The sequence below is a fragment of the Tachypleus tridentatus genome, chromosome 6, assembly GCF_004210375.1.
Source record: "Tachypleus tridentatus isolate NWPU-2018 chromosome 6, ASM421037v1, whole genome shotgun sequence".
Classification (NCBI taxonomy): Eukaryota; Metazoa; Arthropoda; class Merostomata; order Xiphosura; family Limulidae; genus Tachypleus; species Tachypleus tridentatus.
The window spans coordinates 12,933,653-12,955,787 of NC_134830.1; the positions used below are offsets into that span (position 1 = coordinate 12,933,653).

General features: G+C 31.6%; 2 long non-coding RNA genes across 5 annotated transcripts in view; one reads left to right on the top strand and one right to left on the bottom strand.

Annotated features, from left to right (window-relative positions):
- The window catches only part of LOC143251952 (uncharacterized), a 244,675-nt gene that overhangs the window by 45,282 nt on the left and 177,258 nt on the right, over positions 1-22,135 (top strand). The gene's annotated exons all lie outside the window — the stretch shown is intronic.
- Positions 10,873-20,275, bottom strand: LOC143251947 (uncharacterized). 4 transcript variants are annotated; one of them, XR_013028761.1, is made up of 4 exons: positions 20,261-20,275; positions 15,160-15,215; positions 12,926-14,946; positions 10,873-12,481 (listed from the first exon to the last, which is right to left on the bottom strand). It is a non-coding gene; the product is annotated as an uncharacterized LOC143251947 (long non-coding RNA). The 4 variants fall into 4 exon arrangements; XR_013028762.1 differs by having other exon boundaries at positions 10,873-11,980; positions 12,281-12,481; positions 12,926-15,215; XR_013028759.1 differs by having other exon boundaries at positions 12,926-15,215.

Genomic DNA, 22,135 nt, shown 5'->3' on the forward strand with positions numbered 1-22,135 from the left:
GTACTACTGATGGACTGGCATATATATTATTCAATATAGCTTCACAATATGCACAGTCATTGTGTGGAAATAATCAAAATTTTACATAGCTATCAATAATAAATATATAAATTATAAATCTAGCCAACAAGTTACACGAGAAATGTTAAAAATTAAGTTGTATTTGTTACTACATTTCAATCATCCATTCATCTTACGTAAAATATCCTTTTTAGAAGTTAATTTAAAACCCTGGCCCGTGTTTTATATCATCGTTCAAATTCCTCAAAATCATAAGTATTTTTGACATCTGTATCCTTGAATCACAAGCGATCATTCCAGCCTTACACCCACCACCATACTGTATGTTGATGATACAGTTATTGAATTCACATGTACAGAACACACACTTAGATTTTTTAACCACGTTAACTCGATAAACCCCAACATTAAGCTACCTGTGAATAGAAAAACTAACCAAATACCATTTCTTAACTTCAAGATCACAAGAACCGATACACAACACGAAACAGAAATCCACAAAAAAGTCATTCATACTGGATTATACACACATTTCCTGGGACGCAGCACATTAAACAAAACAAACCTCAACATATTAAGACACGAAATAAATACAGCCATAAAACTAAGCTCACCCAAAAAAATTAAAGATGAAATTAAAATATAAAACAACACTTAATCAACATCAACAAATTTCCTCCAAAATCGTGGAAAAAATTATACGCTCACACCTACACCAACAATAAACAAACAATAATAAATGAAGATACAACAAACTACAAAACCTTACACTGCTGTATACCATATGTTCCCGACATCAGCGAAAAAATAACCAACATTTGGAAAAAACTTAACAAAACACAACATTCCAGTGAACACCAAATTTATTCAAAAACCAGATATAAAACTAAAGTTCATACTTCGTAAAAACTACACTGACAAACAAAACACCAACATAATTTATCAAATACAATGCAACAACTGCCACAGTTTTTATATTGGAGAAACAAGCAGAAAAATTAAAACTAGATTCAAAGAAAACAAACCTTCACACGTTTTTGAACACTACAAATCAAGTAAACACAGCATAACCGTAGAAAGCACCCAAAAACCAAGTAGGGAAACAAATATAAACAAACACAAAATCAAAGAAGCCCTACTTATACAACAACTAAAACCAGAATTAAATCAGTATAAAGGAACACCTTTATACCTATACTAATTTGTACATTTTGATTTCAATTGGGTTTCTCGTCATCAAGAATTGTTCTGATATCTGTTGTCATATCCACTATTGGAACCAGTATACTTGGTATTGTTAAGACCACTATTGGAACCAGTATACTTGGTATTGTTAAGACCACTATTGGAACCAGTATACTTCGTATTGTTAAGACCACTATTGGAACCAGTATACTTCGTATTGTTAAGACCACTATTGGAACCAGTATACTTAGCATTGTTAAGATTTATTTTCAACTCCAGTGTATACTGCAAGACTTAACTTTATTGATGCAAAAATGTTCATGAAGAAACTTGAATGTTAAATTAAAAAAAAAAAACGTCACAGGTACAAAACAAAAAATAATCTTCGTGCAACTGTAATATATTCAAAGTGCAATTCAGTTTATTCAGGTATATTAAGTGGTATAAAATTTTCATTGCATCAGAGGTAAAAATAGTTTGTTCTGTTGCTATTTAGTACAATTCAAGCTCCCTATACACTTCTGTTTGAATAATTTTTAAACCTATTCTGTTTACATATTGATGCTAGATGATCAAGTAAGGAATTACAAAAGATATTTTAACCATACTTTAGTTTATAATATAAAGACATATTTAGTGCTCTAATGAAATCCGTAGCCAACTTCCCATCAATATAAACCACCAAACAAGTTATTATAGAAAACACAATAACGTGACTGTAGTCTGTCACACTACCATAATAAATACTAGGTCATAGTAAATTATCTTTTAAATAATTAAATATTTTCTATTATTTTCTCCAGACAGAAAAACAGTTGAAAAATACAAGTAACAAAAAAGTACGGTCTCTCGTGTAGTTTGATTTCGAAACTACACGAACAGAAAAAAATAAACAACATTGTAATAAAACTGGACGTACAACTGGGTATGTTGTTCTTGATCAAAAAAATTCAATGAGTAAAAAATATATATAAGAGTAAATAATAATAATAATAATTAGCCACAGGAAAAACCCGTTTGAAGAAATACTACGAAAACAAAGGATGATTAATATAAATTACAGTAACCAAGTGGGCACTAAAAAACCAAAAACAAGAGTGCATGGTTATATTACGAACAGTAAATTGGAAGGGTGATAATTGGTAGAGAGTATATAAACTGCAAATAGACTAGAAGATATTTTGAGATGAATGGTTGTTTCTTTTGTGTAAAAACTGTAGGTAAAGGGGTAAAATTTGATTTTGATGTGTATATCGCAGATGCAAGTGGTACATAATGTGCGAGAGCTAAATTCACACAGACAACAGATACGGTAGTTGCTCTGGAATATAGAATATCCATAACAGTCAAAGCAGCACAAAACTATACACTAGGGCAAGTGGTGCCATCGTAAAACATAAATACATGGAGCACTGATCCGCATAACTAGTTCATAATTCCACTCAAACATGAGTAAAAAAGGTGTGTACACATGTACTGTTGGTAAACAAGACGCGTCCTAGTTGTTAGAGTAGAGGGAACACTTTGAGCTTAGGTGAAAACAAGGAGTAATGGTATGTCGATATTGAATAAGGAAGCACACGATGTGGTCAAACATTCATTTAACGATACTTTTGACAGTTGAAAACATTTTTGTATAATAAACAACCAACTTAAAGATAACAGGTATATGTTGGTACAAAATCACACGAATACATAGATGATAGAAGCAAAGGGTAAATAACTTAGCTGCATCTGATGTTTACATTTACGAGCATAGTATTAGTATTAATATAACAGGTTAAAACAAACAATACATATTGCTGCTGGTAGTAAAGGTAAAAACAGAAATTCAGTGTTGAAGTAAATAACACAGATACAAATGTTAAAAAAAATACAGTGCATATATATTATATAACAAACAATTACATGTTGAAGAAAGAGTGACTGATGGTAATATCACAGCACACTGCGTTTTTCATTATTGTTGTTATTAGCACACGCGAAAAACAAAAGCACGTCTTATATGATTACTCCATTTATTGTTTATAACTCAAACCTTGCAAAACACATGATCGATGCATCATTACGTAAGCATTAAAACATTTCACTGGAAATATCATTCAAAAAGTCCACAGACCTTGTTTTATCTCGAGCAAAAATCATACTCTATAACTTAACAGTTCAAGAGAGTACTCTAAACGAATAGGTAAATAGTCTTGGAGAGTAAATCCAATCTGACTTGAGTGTTGTTCCATAACCACAATAACAAACTGTGTTGACAAAAGATAATTTCATTCTAAATAATCAAGAGCAAAGTCAGTTTGTCGTAATGCCTTAGTTAAAACCAATACAAGCTAGGTTAAAAATCAAATATTTGCATAACACTTTTCGGTTTTCTTAAACATTTTTTACTAGCAAACTAATTTAACGAGCGTTGTAAACAATCATAACGCAAATGTTCAACGCCATGAGAGTCAAGTAGAGATAAATCAGATAATTACTGACCACAAAACACCTGCACTTTACCGACAGTTGTTCACAGAAACACTCGCAAAACAGATGTACTTCTTAACCGTAACACATTAAATGATATGCTTGCAATCATGTAGTCATAGTGCTCTGAAACGTAGACATGTAGAAATATAAGCAGCATCAGAACGTGCCTCTATTTGTACAAGAAAAATATACATGTACTGTGCATTTTGTATTACTTGGTTTAAACGAAAGTTGATTTATGTGAAGGTAACATGATATTGAAGCTTGTATTATTGATGACATATAAAAATAAACAATAGTTCATAAAGGGCTTCTTGTTTACCACTTACATGTCTACCCTTACTAGTCCGCCCTCACAATTTATTGGTTTATAATGCATGACAGTAATAGTGTTTAAAATGGTCGATAAGACCGGCAGTACTTTATTCAATCCTGATATATAGATAAAAAATCTATGCAAGAAATGTCTCGTATAAAATCGATTGTTGGACTTAAGCCATCAAAATCAGTGGTTTTTGTTTCTCAGCTTCTTACTGCAGTAGAAAGTGGGACAAGTTTATTAACGAACATCACATTTCTAAAACCTAAACACAAGCAATATTTCCGTTTCCATTAATAATTTTAAATGTATTAAGCTTTGTTTGCCAGTAAGAACATTAAGGGAATATCTTACATGCGTAACTAGTAACCACCCTAAAGATAATGGCTTGTTGATATTCAGTAATTTCCTATACTACCTTTCATAGATTATGTAGTCATTGTTCACAGGATTGTTTAGACATCTTAATAAACAGCTTCCTACCCCAGATCTTAAAGCACGCCTCTTATTTGGTATTCAGTATAAAAGACATCAGAGCCTCTAAAAAGCTGTTACAAAAAGTGTAAATACAGAGTTCATTTTTACTGCAGTAGTCTTCAAAAGAATGTAAACAAATGACACGATACTACATCACAATAACTGCTAGCATTTATACAACTTTTCCATTTTCTCCATATACGTGCAACTGATAATTCCATTACATCACATGAATGCGTTTCAACATCATATTGTGATATGCTTGTATAATTTTTAGAGCATTGTTATTGCCAAGTGTTTGTCATTTTATAGCAATGCATTAACGCCAAAAAAGACGAAAGTAACGGAAAAAGCTTAGTTTGTTGTATTAATCTAATATTCATCAAGCTTTATTATTCATTCAGCTTAGCTTCTAGGTCGACAAAAATCGGTTTTGCACAAACTGCGATTTATTTAGACTTAGAGGTTCGTCCTCGCGTTTCATTGACGTTATAGTCGTAAAAACAAAACTATTATACCAAACTGAGATATCTAATAGCGTTTTACCCATGTTTGGATAATATTTTTAAAAACTTCAAATACCTTATTACTTCCACAACGTGTAAACCTTTAATCCAAATGTTAACAGTCGCATAAATTTCATTTCATCATTCGAAACTGCATTTGGAAATAACAAAAATAATAAGCATCATCAAAATTCCACACGAAAATAACATTTACACTTATTACCATAAAGTATTCAATTTTACCATTTAGTCCTCAAACTGCATGGAAACTTACTTCACTGTTTACAACGACTACTAACTTCCTTAATCTCTCTCTTAGCAACATCAAATCAATATAGTTAGAAACCTTCAATTATTATTTTTATTATATTTTCTGTTCAAACTAAAGCTTTTTGAATTTTGAAATTACCTGTTACATCAAGTTTAAAAAGATAAAATTGAATTTAATATAATTTTAAAATATGAATTCTTATTAATATAACTACAACTTCGTACAACAATATTAGTGGACGATTAAAAAAAAACAACAACAGCTACACAATATTCTAGCAACAGTTATTATCGACAGAACTCTGTCGTTACGACATATAATGATTCTAAACACAGTATTCCACTTCAAAATAACTAATCTGTAATCAGTACAAGTTTAAACGTGTAAATATAGGTCATGCAGAAATATGGCAAAAGTTCTTATTAAAAAAAAACAGTCATACAAACCTCAACAATCTTTCGCCAAAGCAGTGAAAATGGACCAACTGTACGATTTACATCAACTCAATGCAAACATTTATCCAAGGCAATTTAGAAAAAAAAAACAAAGAATAAGTTTGATTTTCGTTTAATTCCTACAACTATAAGAATCTATAAAAAGCAATACCAATGTACGAACACGTAGAAACGGAATCAATTAAAATAAAATTGTAAATTTTACTACAATGTACAGCAAAATATTTAAACATTTTAGCAATGATGTAATTTTACTTCAAATATACTATTATAATCGTCATTATAAACAAGGAGTATAGAATTCCACAAAAAAAACCCACAAAAATAGAAGCGATTAAAACATTTAAAACATTCCAATATTTCAAACATTCTATTTTAAGTACCAGGAGAATTAACACTGGCCTCCACATCACCCCTTGTAGCCAGCCGATCCTCCCACAAAAAAAACGCATCACAAAATGTCATATTATTAACAAAAAAATCAAAAGAGCTTTACATTCAACTTAATATAACCAGGTCAAAATATTTTACAGATTACTAGAAAATAAATACAAAATTTCAAATATCTGATGCATAATCATTAAAAATCACATAAAAGTTACACAATCATATATTAAACTTGATAAAAAACTTTACAAACAATCTACATGATACCCAAACGAGCATAGTTTTCCTAACGTAAAATATCAGGCAGTCGAGAATATGATTGTCTATTTTACTGTGAATGACAAACAATTTACTACTTCAATGCAACAACATCAAAAACAATTCATTATCAATAATCATTATTTTTCTAGCACTTCAACACATTTTATATACATTAGGCGTTTATTTGGAAAACATAACCTAGTTTAAAAACTGTAAAGAGTAAAAGCGTAGATTGTATCAAAATACAAATATCTTGCATCCCCTTACAATTTAACACACATCCAACCTAACTACTTATATGTTCTAACGTATTGATATCGTATTAATACAAAGGTTTCTTCTAAATACCAATTTTATTTGTATTCTAAATACTTATTTTATATAAAATACAATATATCTATTGACACACAATTGTTTAATGTATTGATGCTAATCAATTACTCAGTCTCACATTTCCAATTATTTACTCTCATGGTTTCAAAAGGTTATACGATTACAACTACGCACATCTGCAATATCAAACTATGGGAAACGTTCACGTTACACACCATGTATGTAAAAATATTATTGCTTAAATTCGTGTCAATGAAAAACACACAGCTTGCTACTTTGAAACAAATGCAAAACACTTGCAACAAATTAGAAGTAACCAAACTTTTTTTTTTGAACAGTTAATTCATTCTTCATAATTTTTTGTTTACAAGTGAACATCCTAATTAAGCTACTACAGTGTAATACTTTTTATTCCATAATAAGCATCGTTCTTATGTTGCTAATAGCACACTTCACATTCGCTGTATCATTTTCAGGTCGTTATTGATACCAATAATTTCATTTACATTCTAGACGGATAGGTGTAGAAAGTAAATACGAAAAATAAATACCTAAAGCAGTCTCACTGAAAATCACATAGAAATGAATTTAACAACAAGGGCAAACGTCACAAAGAACCTATTTGTTTCACCAACGGTCATCTCGTTCCTTACGTTTTGAAATATTAATAGACCTTTGTAGTTAAACTTCTATCTCAGTAATAGCAAATCGAACAATGTTATTCCTTCATTCCATGCCATGAGCATCAACTTCAGTGTGATATTCGAGTCTACCAACTACTACAATAAAATATTGTAAGTCATAATTCTCTTGTGTGGTCAATAACTACAAATACAATTGTTTAATGTATTCATGATCATACGCCAGCTATTCACAATTATCAATTTGTTTTCCTTTTTAATCATGTGGCTAACTAACCTATACAATACTACCGCGATCACAGTAACTTATGAACTAACACCAATTCATGATTAGTGAGTTAATTAAAGTTCAAGCGTTCTACTGACCATGTTTTGCCATAAAAAAGTTTTAATTATTAATCTTTCACAGCACTAATTGTACTGTCCGTTATTCCTATATATACACATACACACACACAAACGTGTATGGGTTTTGTTTTTTTTTAATTCTAATGAATTAACCGGTTCTTTCTCTGTCACTTACTTCCGTAAATGGTCTTGAATAACTGCGTTCTCAAAGTACATTTTCACTCAAGTGAGCGTACGTTTCTTTTAATATTTTTCAATAAAAGAAACATCTAGTCAAAATACCTAATGCCTTCTACTGATCATGTTTTGTCATTGAATTCAAAGTTTTCACTCGCACCCATTGGTCATGTTCATAGTATTGTGCTTGTTCTCCCCATACAAAAAGTTCTTTTAAATCACTCATGTTTTTTATTTACAATCGCTAATTTTTTCTTTCCGTTTTTAACTCTTACACCACATATGCACTGGAAATTTAATGACAGTCGTTCATAGATAATTACGTTTGGTCCACCCCATTATGTTGTACATTCATTTCGTGCTGTAATATTTGAAATCACAAAATCTTAATTTAATAATTTCTACTTTTATTACCATATTAAGAACTTATCTCTTGTGTACCTTCGTAGCTACGAATTATCATAGTATAGCTACTACACATCTAGAAAACTGAATGTTACAAAACCTTACGTTACAGACCATGCAGCCGAGGATATCACTGCCTAATTTTCTGTGATTCACAAGCAATTTACTACTTCAATGCAACATCCAAAAGAATTCATTATCAATAATCATTATTTTTTTCGCACTTCAACAGTAGATTTCAAATAGATTAAGCGTTTATTTAGAAGAAATCATTACCTAGTTTATAAACTACAGAGTAAAAGCTTATATTTTATCAAAATACAAATACCTTGCATTCTCTTGCTCTTTAGCACACATCTAATCTAACTCCTTATACGTTTTAACATCGTATTAATACAAACGTTTCTTCTTAATACCACCTACAGTTTAATTTTGGCTTCACTTGACTGTGTCATCTAACTTGTTTTATTTAAAACACCAAATATCTATTGATATAATAAAAAACCGTTTCAACAACTTGTTCGTTCTCTTGTAAACACTGAGGAACGTTACAAAATAACGAAATGTTTGCCAACGACTGTATCATATATCGTAATAGTACGATAGTTTCCTCATTGAGTCTCTGTCAATCTAATAACAAATCTTATTCTATTTGAGTCACCATGCCGTCCATTCCTTGCAGTAAACACCAGCTTTAGTCTAATTTTCTATCATAAAAGTTATTTCAACCTTACTAAATTAACAATCTGTTCAAGTCAATAGCAAATTTACCATCATCAAAACACGCCAACACTCTCATTGACACTGTAGTTACACAAAAACAAACCACCGCCTTACTCTGTATACTTATCAACCTACCACGATTACATTGCAAGCTTTTATAAATCGTTTTCTATAAAACAATAATCATAAATATTTTCAACCATTCTCGCGAAATGACAGTAGCGTTTAAAATATGTCAAAAAATGTAGTAGTTTATCTTTTCATCCAAGTCGCTAGTAATTCTGCATAACTTTAGATCAGGGTGTAAGATATGAACAATTACAACCTTAACTTACAATGTGTACAAATGCTGAAACTTATTAATCTCACGATGTATTCAAGTAACTGTTACATCAATTCACAAGCGTTTATTTTATGCTAATCAATTACCCAGTCTCACATTTCCAATTATTTACTCTCATGGTTTCAAAACGTTATACGATTACAACTACGCCCATCTGCAATATCAAACTATGGGAAACGTTCACGTTACACACCATGTATGTCAAAATATTATTGATTAAATTCGTGTCAAAGTAACCTGCTTATTCCTTAGAAATTATTTTGTAAACGTGACAAGTTATAATCGTATAAAATTTCCTTTCTGTGCGATGTTGTGATGCTATTTACGTTTTTTTAAGCTGTGTATTCTTCTCCGAATATCATTCCAAATTTAAATTTCACTCTCGAAGGACAGGTGACGAAAATGAACGAAGTACTAAATATACTCTCTTTGAAGATAGTTAAGTTACATACTCAGTAATGACGAATGAGAAACGTTAAAGATTCTCTGATGTGCTTTAGTGGAGTCTTCTTTCTTCCAAGTAATGTTTGTCACCATGTTAATACTTATATCATCAGAAACAAATTTAATGTAATAATTGAAATTATGTAAACTGTATTTAGTTGTTGCATTTATAATTTAAGCACTTGTTCTGTACAATATTGAAATGAGCAACTGAGGACAAGCAAAAAATACAATTTAGTTGTCGAGAAAACAGCGTAGCTATAACTATCAACTATTGTAATCGGAACCAAGTTTTATTTATATCTTTGCAATTATATACTTATGTTCTACAGAAGTTTACACTACCTTTAATATATTAAGTTATCATAATAAGTTTACTCCTCAAATAAGTCTGCTAGGTAAAAAGTCACATTAAAATGTTAATCTTCGAAACGTTAATTCAATTAATTTTCACATAATTAAGCCATTTATATGCTCAAACTCATTAAAATTTTGTACTTCATCTTATACAATATTAGGAAAACATTTAAAATTTGAATTTACACAGTAATAGAAAAGGATATTTTACAATTGTGGATAATCTTCAATTTACTTATATTATTAGCCTTCTTATGTAAATGTAGACAATTATACTTCATGAGGAAATACCACATTTATTTTAAAAATTCGTGATGTCCTACTTACAAAAACTTGTTCAGCATTAAACTTCAGTACAAGTTTATATTTTATGAAAAGGAATAAGTTATCAAACCTTGTTTGCGATGTTCTCGTTTGTTTGTTTAATCCCCAGTCTGTCTCCCCTCCCATATTTGGGAATTTTTATATTACAAAAACGAATTAACATGTTAACACGATATAAACTTAACCAGTTTAAATTTCGTGTACTACAGTTGTTTTGTTGTTGCTGAAATTTAAACTATTTCATTATATATTTTTAACGATTATGTAAAAGCCAATATTTATGTTTTATGTACTCCTTAGTTAAAACATATGATTTAACGAATGTAACTTAAGACACCAAAAATACAACTACTGATTATTAAGTATTAAAATACGAATCCCTTAAAAATATTTAATATCAAATAAAAATACAATTCATACGTTTAAAATATATTTTAATTACTTCTTTATCAACGAAAAACGCTGATTCGTGCTTACATAAGTATTAAGAACATTAAACATTACCTTTGTATTTCACAAAACATTAAAAACACGTTTTATTCAGTTACAATGTGTTTTTTAAGTTACATACATATCACAGTTTGTCAAAAAATGTGCAGTGGTCTTTTACAGTTCATTGTGGTTAAACGTTGTGTAGTTTCATAATCCAAGAGATGTCAGAAAATACGCGTCAGCTATTCAAGCACAAGCTCCAAACAGCACCATTTATTTACAATAAACGATTCACCACGAATATTTTCTTGCACAGTGACTATTCAGCTTCTTATTAAAACAGGACAAGAGAAGACTGTAGCTCGGGAGAACCAGAGGAAATTAACAGAATAAAAGGTGTAAACCCTCATCGTTGAATAAAACTCCTATATGTAGTCTTGTATAGCAAACTTGACCTGTATAATTGAGATACGCATACCTAGTAATTTAAATAAAGCTCTCAATACCTTAAACAGAACAAGTTTTCACATTTGTTTTAGAGGTTTTTTCTATCACTAGAGAATTCTTCACAATTGTAATTACTGAATTCCTGTTTAAGTGAAAGAAAACAGCAGATCACAGTCTTACTCACAGATTGGCAATTATCACCAGCCAGAATTCAACAGCACATCCATTAGGGTTATGAAGTCATGTCCACACTTAGGTCTTTTTATTTCTCCTGTATCTTATTAAATGCTCTTCGTACTTGTTAGTAGTCTGATAACCGTTTAGAAATACACCTCTCCCTTTCTATTACCCAAATTAAACCTATATTAAAGCACTGAATGACAGCACGTCAGTAATTATGAATTAATTTGAAAATTGAACTTAATTTTTACAATATATGTAATTTGTTTTGGTAACAAAAATTTAATACTCTTGATAGCAAATTAACACATCATGACAGTTAGTGTAACACTTAAAATTAGCTGTAAAATATTACCACCACCATACATCATCTTCGTTGTTTAAAATCTTCAACTTCCTCAAGAACCTACTCGATTGGTTAAATCTTTTTTTGCCAAGTCTGGCTTCCAGTTCTCTGGCGACACTACTGTATGCAATTTGAGAAAGTTTAGTTCCCCTCCCACCAAAATTTCTACAAAAACAGTGAATCCCAAACACTATCAAACATTTACATTTTATTGTCCTACATTTAAGAGCCACAGAGTTTTTACATTTAAATAATATTAAACTGTACCCTCCACGAATATATAATTTATAGGTTTATACAAGGTTTAAAAACTAATAATCCGTTCAAAGTAAATTGACTAAAGGATCAGTAATGTACTAAAGAAATTTATTATTGATACAAATATTTATATTTATGCATTTAGCTATTGAAAGACATTACCTACGACCTCTGTAACCTTGCGAATCCATTAATCTGGAGATTGATAAAACTTCTCGTATAGTAAACTTTCCAGACATAGATCAAAAGTTCAATACAAAAGGACAGCAGTTCAAGGATTTGCATACTAACACCGACGATACAGAAGGCTTCGTATTCTTTGTGGTAACTTCTTGGAGATTAAACTTCTTCACTGTGTCGAACCTACTCAAGCAATGTGAAAGTTAGGTAATCCCCCCTTCGCCCATTTACAGAAAAAAACTGTTCATGTTTTGAATGTGTAAAAAAATCATGCTTTTATAGTAGCTTGTTGGAAACTGCTAATTCATGTCTGCAGTTCGTAAAACATAATTCCACAAGAATAATTCCGGTTAAATTTAGTGAATTAGCTAAACTCTGACGAATACACAATTTATCGTAGAACAGAATTTTTTTACAGTGTATTACCCAAAAGTTCAAGTTTTAAAAAAGTATTATGCAGCATGCAATATTAACAGCAAAATTAACTATAACAGTTTGCTGACAATATAACAGATACCACGACTATTACAGTCTCCCCAAAAATGATTCTAAATGTAAAATATTTGAATTACAATTTCAAAATATTTGTTTATAGTTTTGGAATGAGTGAGCCAACATAAACGTTACCTGTTTGTTAAAATAGGATCAGCTCTAAACCATTCTTCTGAAGCATAGCCCTGTGACGAAATATGCAGTCCAAACACAGTTCTTTACAGTAGATTTCATGTTGACCAACAGTTGTATTCTGAAGACATTTCTTTGTTCTGCAGTCCTACTATAAAGATAACAATGACCCCTCCCAAAAGTCCACATAATACATAGTACCCAAAAGAGAATGCATCTGGCTTTAAGATCGCTAAGAAACAGGCTATGAAAATATTTAAAAAGGCAAGTCAGTTAATAATACCAGATATTACCTGTCTTTATAGTTAATATTCAACATACAGAGCCCCATCTCTCACCCAGTCTCAGTCATGGGAAAACGTTGTTTCATTCGACAGTGCTTTTTCAACAATGGCAGTTCCTCGTACAATATTGGTTTATTCATTCGTCAGGCCTATTTAAGATAACCAAACTTTCTTATAACCCCTCCCCACCCCAAAATAGTAATCTTTACATAATATATACTTTTCACACTAGATATATTAGTTCAACAGAAGTCAAATCACGAATTAAATTCACCACGTCATCTAAACAAAATTATACTAATGTATTTATGATGAAGTGCGAAATATTAGATAACTACTGTAGAGCAATTTACATACCTAAGTGTTCAATAATGGTACGTTCTCAATACTCTAATAAGAACAAAATTGTCCTGTTGGAAAATTTCGTCAGTATGATCCCTCTATTCTTCACTTGAATATCACCTTTCTGTTACTTACAGCACCTACTAGCAAAAAAATAAAATCCCTACCACAAGAAGTTCGTAACGCTATCTGGACGGTTCTTTTTAACATACATAAATAGTTGAATCACTTCGAGAAAGCATAACAACTGCGATATAAAATACATTTTTTCTATATATGTTCCATATTTAATCCATGTCTTCTCAACAGGCTACGAAACAAGTAAAGAACTAGGAAAACAATATATATGCAACGAAATTAGTTTTTCTTCTACAAAAGCAGAAGAATTAATTTCCACTACCACAAACAACGTTGTTACTACAAATTATTTGAATTCACCAACAAAAGTAAAAATTCATCTTACTTATCACATTTCAGTCACATGATTGCAGTACCTCCTTAGGAAATTTACATATCTTCCCCACCCATCCCAAGATGCTTTAAGCGATTTCTCTCACGGTTCAGTATAACCATTCTTCAAAAATCCCAGTTGCTTACTGTTACCTACGGTAATAGATAGTGTACAACAGTGGTAATGGTACTTTTCAGATGATACAGCATCCATCCACTCCTCCCCTGTAGTGTAAATTAACGACAGAAAATCACTTTAAAAACTAGAGAGAGAAATACGGCTGTTCAATTTTCGTAACAATGAATACTACAATTATAACCTTGCCCGGGTAATAGTAACACATTATTTTAAATAAATGCCTAAAAATTTAATAGTAAAGTCGTTTGGAAATGAATTACTATTTCATAATTTAAGGAACTTAGCCTAATTATTAATTAGCTTATCATGTCTGTTGGTTGCACGTTTGCTGTTGATCCCGGGTAATAGTAATACATTATTTTAAATTAATGCCTAAATATTTAATGGTAAAGTCGTTTGGAATTGAATTACTATTTCATAATTTAGGGAACTTAGCCTAATTATTAATTAGCTTATCGTGTCTGTTGGTTGCACGTTTGCTGTTGATCCCGGGTAATAGTAATACATTATTTTAAATTAATGCCTAAAAATTTAATGGTAAAGTCGTTTGGAATTGAATTACTATTTCATAATTTAGGGAACTTAGCCTAATTATTAATTAGCTTATCGTGTCTGTTGGTTGCACGTTTGCTGTTGATCCTTTCTTCAATATTCTAGCACAATCTTGTTCCGAAGAATTCTGGCGGAACTGACGTCGTCTAAATTCTTCAGCCTTCTTTCCCATCCTTATCCGCTTCCAACATACGTCAACTACGCAATTTATTCGAAAAACAGACTTAAATAGTACGCGAGAGCCTTTTCACTGTATTCTAGGTCACGAAATAGAAAACATAGTGCAAAAGTTCCGTCACAGATTTTCACCTCTCTTAAGCTAACAAAGAATAAAAAGCATTTGGAAATAATAAACGTGTATTTTGCTTTGTGTTTTAATCCAAAATCAGAGATATTATTGTTGAAATAATAAAAGTACTTTCCAGAACTGAACGCGGAGATACATACTCGTATTACACCTATCATTTTACCTTTGTATTGCGACACAGTGTTCCTAAACGCCATCTAACGTCTGATATATTCTTTTCTGGAAAACAAAAAGTTAAAATAATCAAGAATGAACTACATAATACGATTTTTGCAATACAACATGAAGTAGGCAAAAACCATGTTTAAAAGATACTTTTTTAATTACACAAACAATTTAAAATTGTAATCATATCTTAAAATCTAGTTGTTTGTGAAGTATTAGTTTTCTCTTCGTCCTTTAGTATTTAGAAGCCCCCTAGTGGTAAGTGGTATGTTTGCGGACTCTAGCAAGTGGATTTTGACACCAGTGATGGGCAAATCACAGATGACTCATTGTGTTGCTTTGAGCTTAACTTGAAACAAAAATTCATGATTAATTACTGTCAAAAACGAGATAATCAAAAATGTAATAACAGTGCATCATGAATGTACATGCATTTCTTCGTTTGTTTATGGCCTAGCGCGTAAGGCGTGCGACTCGTAATCCGAGGGTCGCTGGTTTGCGCCCGCGTCGCGCTAAACATGCTCGCCCTCCCAGCCGTGAGGGTGTAAATATGTGACGCTCTATCCCACTATTCGTTGGTAAAAGAGTAGCCCAAGAGTTGGCGGTGGGTGGTGATGACTAGCTGCCTTCCCTCTAGTCTTACACTGCTAAATTAGGAACGGCTAGCACAGATAGCCCTCGAGTAGCTTTGTGCGAAATTCCCAAACAAACAAACAAACAAAACGTTTGTTTATAATACAACTCTTATAGTACAAAGCTAATTTGGCCTTAGCTACATGAAACAAACACTATATATTATATATAATTGTAAAATACGTGATGAGAGTGATATGAAATCCGGGATGACACAACCATATTATTTACTTGATCTTGATTAGCATACGGTCATTGAATACTGAAAATTGTTTGCTGTGGTAAACAATGCAAATCAGAAATGTATTAAAGATGCATTGACATAACTTGTTAGACTGTACAAAAAAAAATGTAAATTAAGAGAGTCTAGTTCAGCCATCGTAATAGTACTCGAATCAAGATTATGTAATTTTATTCATAATTAAAAATTATTTTCCAATGTCTGAAAAGTAAGTAACACTGTCGATTGATGTAGTTATTATTAAACTGAAAGATAATCATTCTTGACACAAGTGCCCACTTACTTTGGTTACCTGGACCAAAATGTATTTGGGTCTAGTTAAAACTGTATGGCTTTGCATTGTTTAAACATAACATTTCGTAGTATTAGTTGTTGTAGTTGTCTATAGACGTGAGAGAGAAAATACTAAAGCATTTCAATTTCTCATAAAAAAAACCTTTACACGAAGCACAAGAAAAACAAAACTTTATTACATATTCTCTCTTTTATTATCATAAGCGTTGTATTAAATTCAGCCTTAATTCGTTAACTGTCACATCTGCACGAAAAATGAAGTTCCTTTGTATTTTATACATGTACCTTCCAATTGATCATTACGGATTTATTATTCTTCCTTGGTAATAAAATTTAGTCGCAGAACAAAAATGCTGAAACTGCACCACCGCTTCAACTGAAGAATAGAGTGTTACACTTTTAATTTATTTATTAACTTTAATACAAAATTATATTATATACCTGACCTATAGAACATGTTAACGGTCAAACTTGAACACACTTTAAATTTCTTAATATATACAAAAATAAATCATATTTCTGTACTGATCAATCGTTGTTTACAACTTATCTGCAATGCAGTAATTTGTCACGATGTGTTGAAACGGTGCAGTATACAGTCTTATATCTATTAAGATACCCCGGATCATGCGATATCTGCACTGCGTCACGACTTTATTGATTACACTGGTATTTTCTAAGCTAAAAGGACACGGCTTTTCTTTTTGTTTTAACGATAAAGCCCAAAAATAACGACGGAGAAAATAAAAGAGTTTGAGATAAAAATAACTTGACAAAACTATCACTTTGCTCCTTTTTCTTGCTTTCAAGCAATTTTTCATTTAAAAATATGTCAAACAAGATAGAGAAAATTTAGATTTTTAATCTCTTCACTTCTGAAAATTATTTTACTATAAAGGGTTTGCGAAGTCGCAACAGAAACTGAGTTAGAAGACAGCGCTGTTTAAAGTTTGGAAAATTAAATTAAACCCAGAACACGTTCAATACGTTTACGTTAAAAACTTGTTTACTGTAGAAGTGAAATTAAAGATTTTTTCGAAAGCTGAGGTGGTGAACGAACTAGGCTCTAGTAGAAGTAGGAAAATTATGTTTCTAACAAATATATTGATTTGGAATGAGTTACCGTTAACAGTATTTGAGACCACTGCTTTATGGGTTTTACAAGAAGAATGTTTCTAATGATTGGTTTTCAATGACAGTCTTGATGAATAAACTGATCTCCATGTACGTAGGCTACGTTGTAGTTAAGTTTATAAAGCTGTGGAACTTATTCCAGGGATAATTTATCATTATTAATTATCAAGAAAAAGTGAACGGTGAAAAATAGGCTTTGTTTAATAAACTGTCTTAAATAAAAAGTATAAAACATTCATTTTATAGCATTAATTCTCGCCCCTCCTCTCCTAGTGGCATAGCGTTTAATACCCGTGATGGGCAAAGCACAGATAGCCCTTTCTTTAACGTTGTACTTAATAACAAAACAACTACTTCTGTACAGTGACAGCTTCAATTACTGGTTGGAATGACAGGGATTTTGTGTGTGTGTATTTATTTATATATTTATAAAACGCTATGACTACCTCTTGGCATCACACTGGTCTTGTCACGGTGCAGGTTCGAAAGAATAAGACTTGCTAGTCTTTTAAAGCTATACAATGTTCACTGTTGGGAAACTATGCCTGGAGTTTATAGTACTTTAAACTGGGCAATACATGATGGCCGGATTTAGTGAAGCTGGTACAGAAATGTGAAGTAACTTCCAGTAGAGGAAAGGGAAGGTGGTTTATGTTCATTGGGATAATTTTATACCTCACCCTGTATTACTAAAGTGAGATTGAAATATTTTCTATTAATATATGTAAATTTATGCGAAGTCCATAATGGAAAAACTGTTTTTCATAATTGTTATGTTTACAACTTTTTCCCCAGCTTATAGTTCAGATAACATTTTATTTATCTTGATCTGACCTTTTCATCACAGAATATGCAACAAATACCAGTATGGCTAAACACCTTACGTCATCAGATTTTCGATATTCCACACTCACTTCGCAACCTTATATTAAAATACTTTTGACTTGTGCGGTATAATTACCCAGCAATATTTTCTTGCTTTGTGTGTTCTGTCTTGTAAAAGTGGTTGTTCCCCCCTCCCCATACAAATCCTAATTTACAGAGCCCGGTGATCCTTATCAAGGGAAGTTTATCATCGTATACTTTATCGAATATTTGTTCCCTTGCTTCTTCTCAACGACATCACTGGCTTTGGTCTTCTCTCTGCCTTAAAACCCTGTGGACATGTCTATTTAAATTTTCCAAAGTCAAGACTAAAATCGTCAGAATACAACATACGACCAGCTTTTCTGGATAAAAATAAATAATTCACGAATATAAAAAACCCATTATCGTAAGCGTGACAAAGAAAATACTAATATCCCCCAGTTTAGGTAATTTTGCTTTAAAAATTAAGTTTCTGTTACGAGATTTTAATTTTTTTTCTCTCCTGTTATATGTTAATTTACATATAGTGTTGAACTTTGAAGAACTAGCAAGTTAATCAGTTCCACCACAGGATTTTCCCTGAGAATATGGGCGACGTTATGTCATGTTTATTCGAATGAACTCCCCTGTATCCCCTTCTCAATGGTGTAGGAAAGAGTGACAAACTGAGGGTGTTTGACTAGACATTCAGGTTTTACGATGAGAAATTGAAACTACAATAAGCTGCTAAATGCAAGTTCTGTACTGTCAATTATGACTAATTTTAGGAGGTATGAGAAGCATGCTCTTAAAAAATTAATATAATAATATTAATTTATAGTTTCAATGTGCACTAAATATGTAAAGGTGGAGGCTGTTGCGTCCTTTGTTTCAACGCCCCCTGCCTCCTACGTATGAAAGTTCATCCTGCTAACTTTAAAGAAAGGCAATGAATTAAAGTTTTGCAGTATGCGTTTTTACACGATTATGAGCATATCAATTTCTTTAAAATGGCAAACTCCAAAATTAAATCGACGTACGAGCAGAAGCATATTATCACTAGGTTATTAAGAACTAATCAGGTGTAAAAATAATAAACTAAAAAGTGGCGTTGTAAACAAAGTTTTAATTATTTCTTAAATACTGTTGATTTGAATGCGCACACCGTAAGTGCAATCTGCAAAATATTTTTTTTTATGAACGTGACAATATAGTTTAAGTCAGAAGCTTGTTTATTCGTTTTTTCTTCAATGGGTACAAACATATCTCCGTAAACAAAGAAATCTACACATCATTTTCATAAAAATTAACAACAATTTTCAAAAAATAAATATTTCCACTTGTTTATCAAATTCTCTTTTTCCGAGGGATGCCTTCAAAGACGTGCATAGTTTCCAGAAAAGGAAACCAATTTCCGCCTTTGGATTTAGGTATAAACTGTAATTCAAATGATTTTAACACAAATGAATGTTTGAACTTGCGTCGTGAGTTATATGCATCTTATACATATTTCTTCAAATAATTTACTCTTATTGGACTCATTCCGCTAAATTATTATCCTATGTTGGAAAAATCAACAAAGTATTGTATTCAACGATTTAATATACTAGCTAAGCAAATATTGCGAAACATCTATAAAAAGCCATTTCTCAAAATTACTATTATTACAAGAACAATCCAAATCGAAGTAATAACGCTGCACAATAATAAGGTATTTATAACAGAATATTTTAAAAACACTAAAGAGTGTAATTCATAAAACAGACCAGATTCTCTACCTCTCATCATACCTACAACTTTAACACAAGAAATTTATAAAATTATGAAAAAGACTAAAAAAATTTTATTTCCAAAACTAACCACAATTTTTTTCTCATAATACAACACTCGCACTTATATTAGTAGTTTAGATATAACAAGCAGCAATATTCTTAACCGACTAACAACCAACCTGTTGTACATATTCTAGATGGGCTGTGGTTTGAACTTAAGAACACTCGATTCGCAATCTACGGATTATGGGTTTTGCTCTTCATGTCTCACTCTTCAGTTGTTGAGGGTGGGTGGGTATGTGTTGTAAATTAACGGTAAATCTCTATTCGTTGGTAAAAAGAGTATCCAAAAGTTGGCGGTGGGTGGTTTTAACAACCTACCTTTTTTCTAGTCTAACACTTCTAAATCTGGAACAGCCAACACAAACATCGCTCAAGTAACTTTGCGTATAATTAGAAGCAAAGCAAATAAACAATTTCTGGAACGTCTAGCAAAAATCTTCAGGTTTTTAATACTTTTTTTGTTACCAAGAAACGAGAAGCTAGTTCAACTCTGTATGATTGTTGGTTGTTGACAAAACATCGTGTTTTAATATAATAACATGCTAATTTACTTACGACCTCCTTGATACAAATTTCAATACCATCGACTTTCAGTTACTTTCTCTTCGGTGCCATGTAAAGGTGCATGCAAATCACGCAGTTGCAACAAAGTTTTAATTTTTCACATAAGGTAGTAAATATAGGTTTTGCATAAAATTCTCTGTCAACATGGTTCTTTATATACAATTGCAGCGGTTGTATATTTTTTCTTTCTCGCATTTTTTTTTCTAAATTTTGCAATAAATGTATGCTGTAAAAAGAACAGCAGAATCTAATTCCTTTTGGAAGGTCCACATGGGTGGCAAGGGTCGTCACTTGCCTCCTCACCCATGGAAAATAAACATTTTTTTTTTCATTCAACATACGTATATGAATTTTTACGTTTTTTATTCAATTCACAATTTCACTTTACTTATTACATTTCACTGCCAATACTAATAAAAGTCGCCTGATTTGTCAGTGGATTTACTTAAAATCCCTAAATACCTGTCCCATAGCTAACTATTAAAAATGTCACTATCACGACGACTTCATGTTAATTAGGCATAGAAATTGTCACTAAGGTCGTAAAAGAGATCAAAATGGTCTTGACAGCACTCTCTTAACCGTGACACTGTGATTGAGATCAATTTGTTGGCACTTGCCGATAATACTGACAGCAGAACATCAGAGGGATCGAAGTACTCAAATTTATTTTACATATTGAACAATCAGCATTCGAAAATAAAACATGCACGAGAAATCGTCACTTAAAAAGACTTACAACTTGATAGAAAAGTCTAACATTTTGCATACGAATATCTTGTAATGTTTACTGATAACCTGCAAACTTTCATGAAAATAGTCTACTATATTTAAAAATTACAATATTCACTTGGCCATATTTATATAACTTTGAAGGTGGTTCCATCGTCCCTTAATTTTAATTTCCCCTAACATGCAAGTATATGATTGCATTTCTTTCTATTTATATAGCATAGTAATCATTATTTGATGACAAAAGTAAGCATGAATTTCAGTCTTCCATAATTAGTTCAGTCCGCTTTATTCAGACAATTTTTTTCTAAACATTCGTACGAGTGCTCAACATGCGGAATAGCATTCGAGTTAACTTAATAGAGAAAAATCGTAAACATACTTCTGATAAAGATTGTACATGCCAACAGCTAGAAAAAGAGTATGAATTTGGTTCACTGCCTAATGGCCTTTGGAAGGGAACGAGCACCTCTCAAAATGTGGAACAAAAACACAAAATATGATATTCTATAACACGAGAACTTTCCAAAGGTGTAACTTTCCTCGTCATCCACAAAATGGGATTGACTAAACGAAGTGTAAGAAAAGGTGGAAGAGTCACGTCACGATATACCACCCTAACTTCCCGGAAGTGTTTAGACCAGCTTTCAAAGAATTATTGCAGGCAGATAGATAATACTTTAGTTATGTTAACA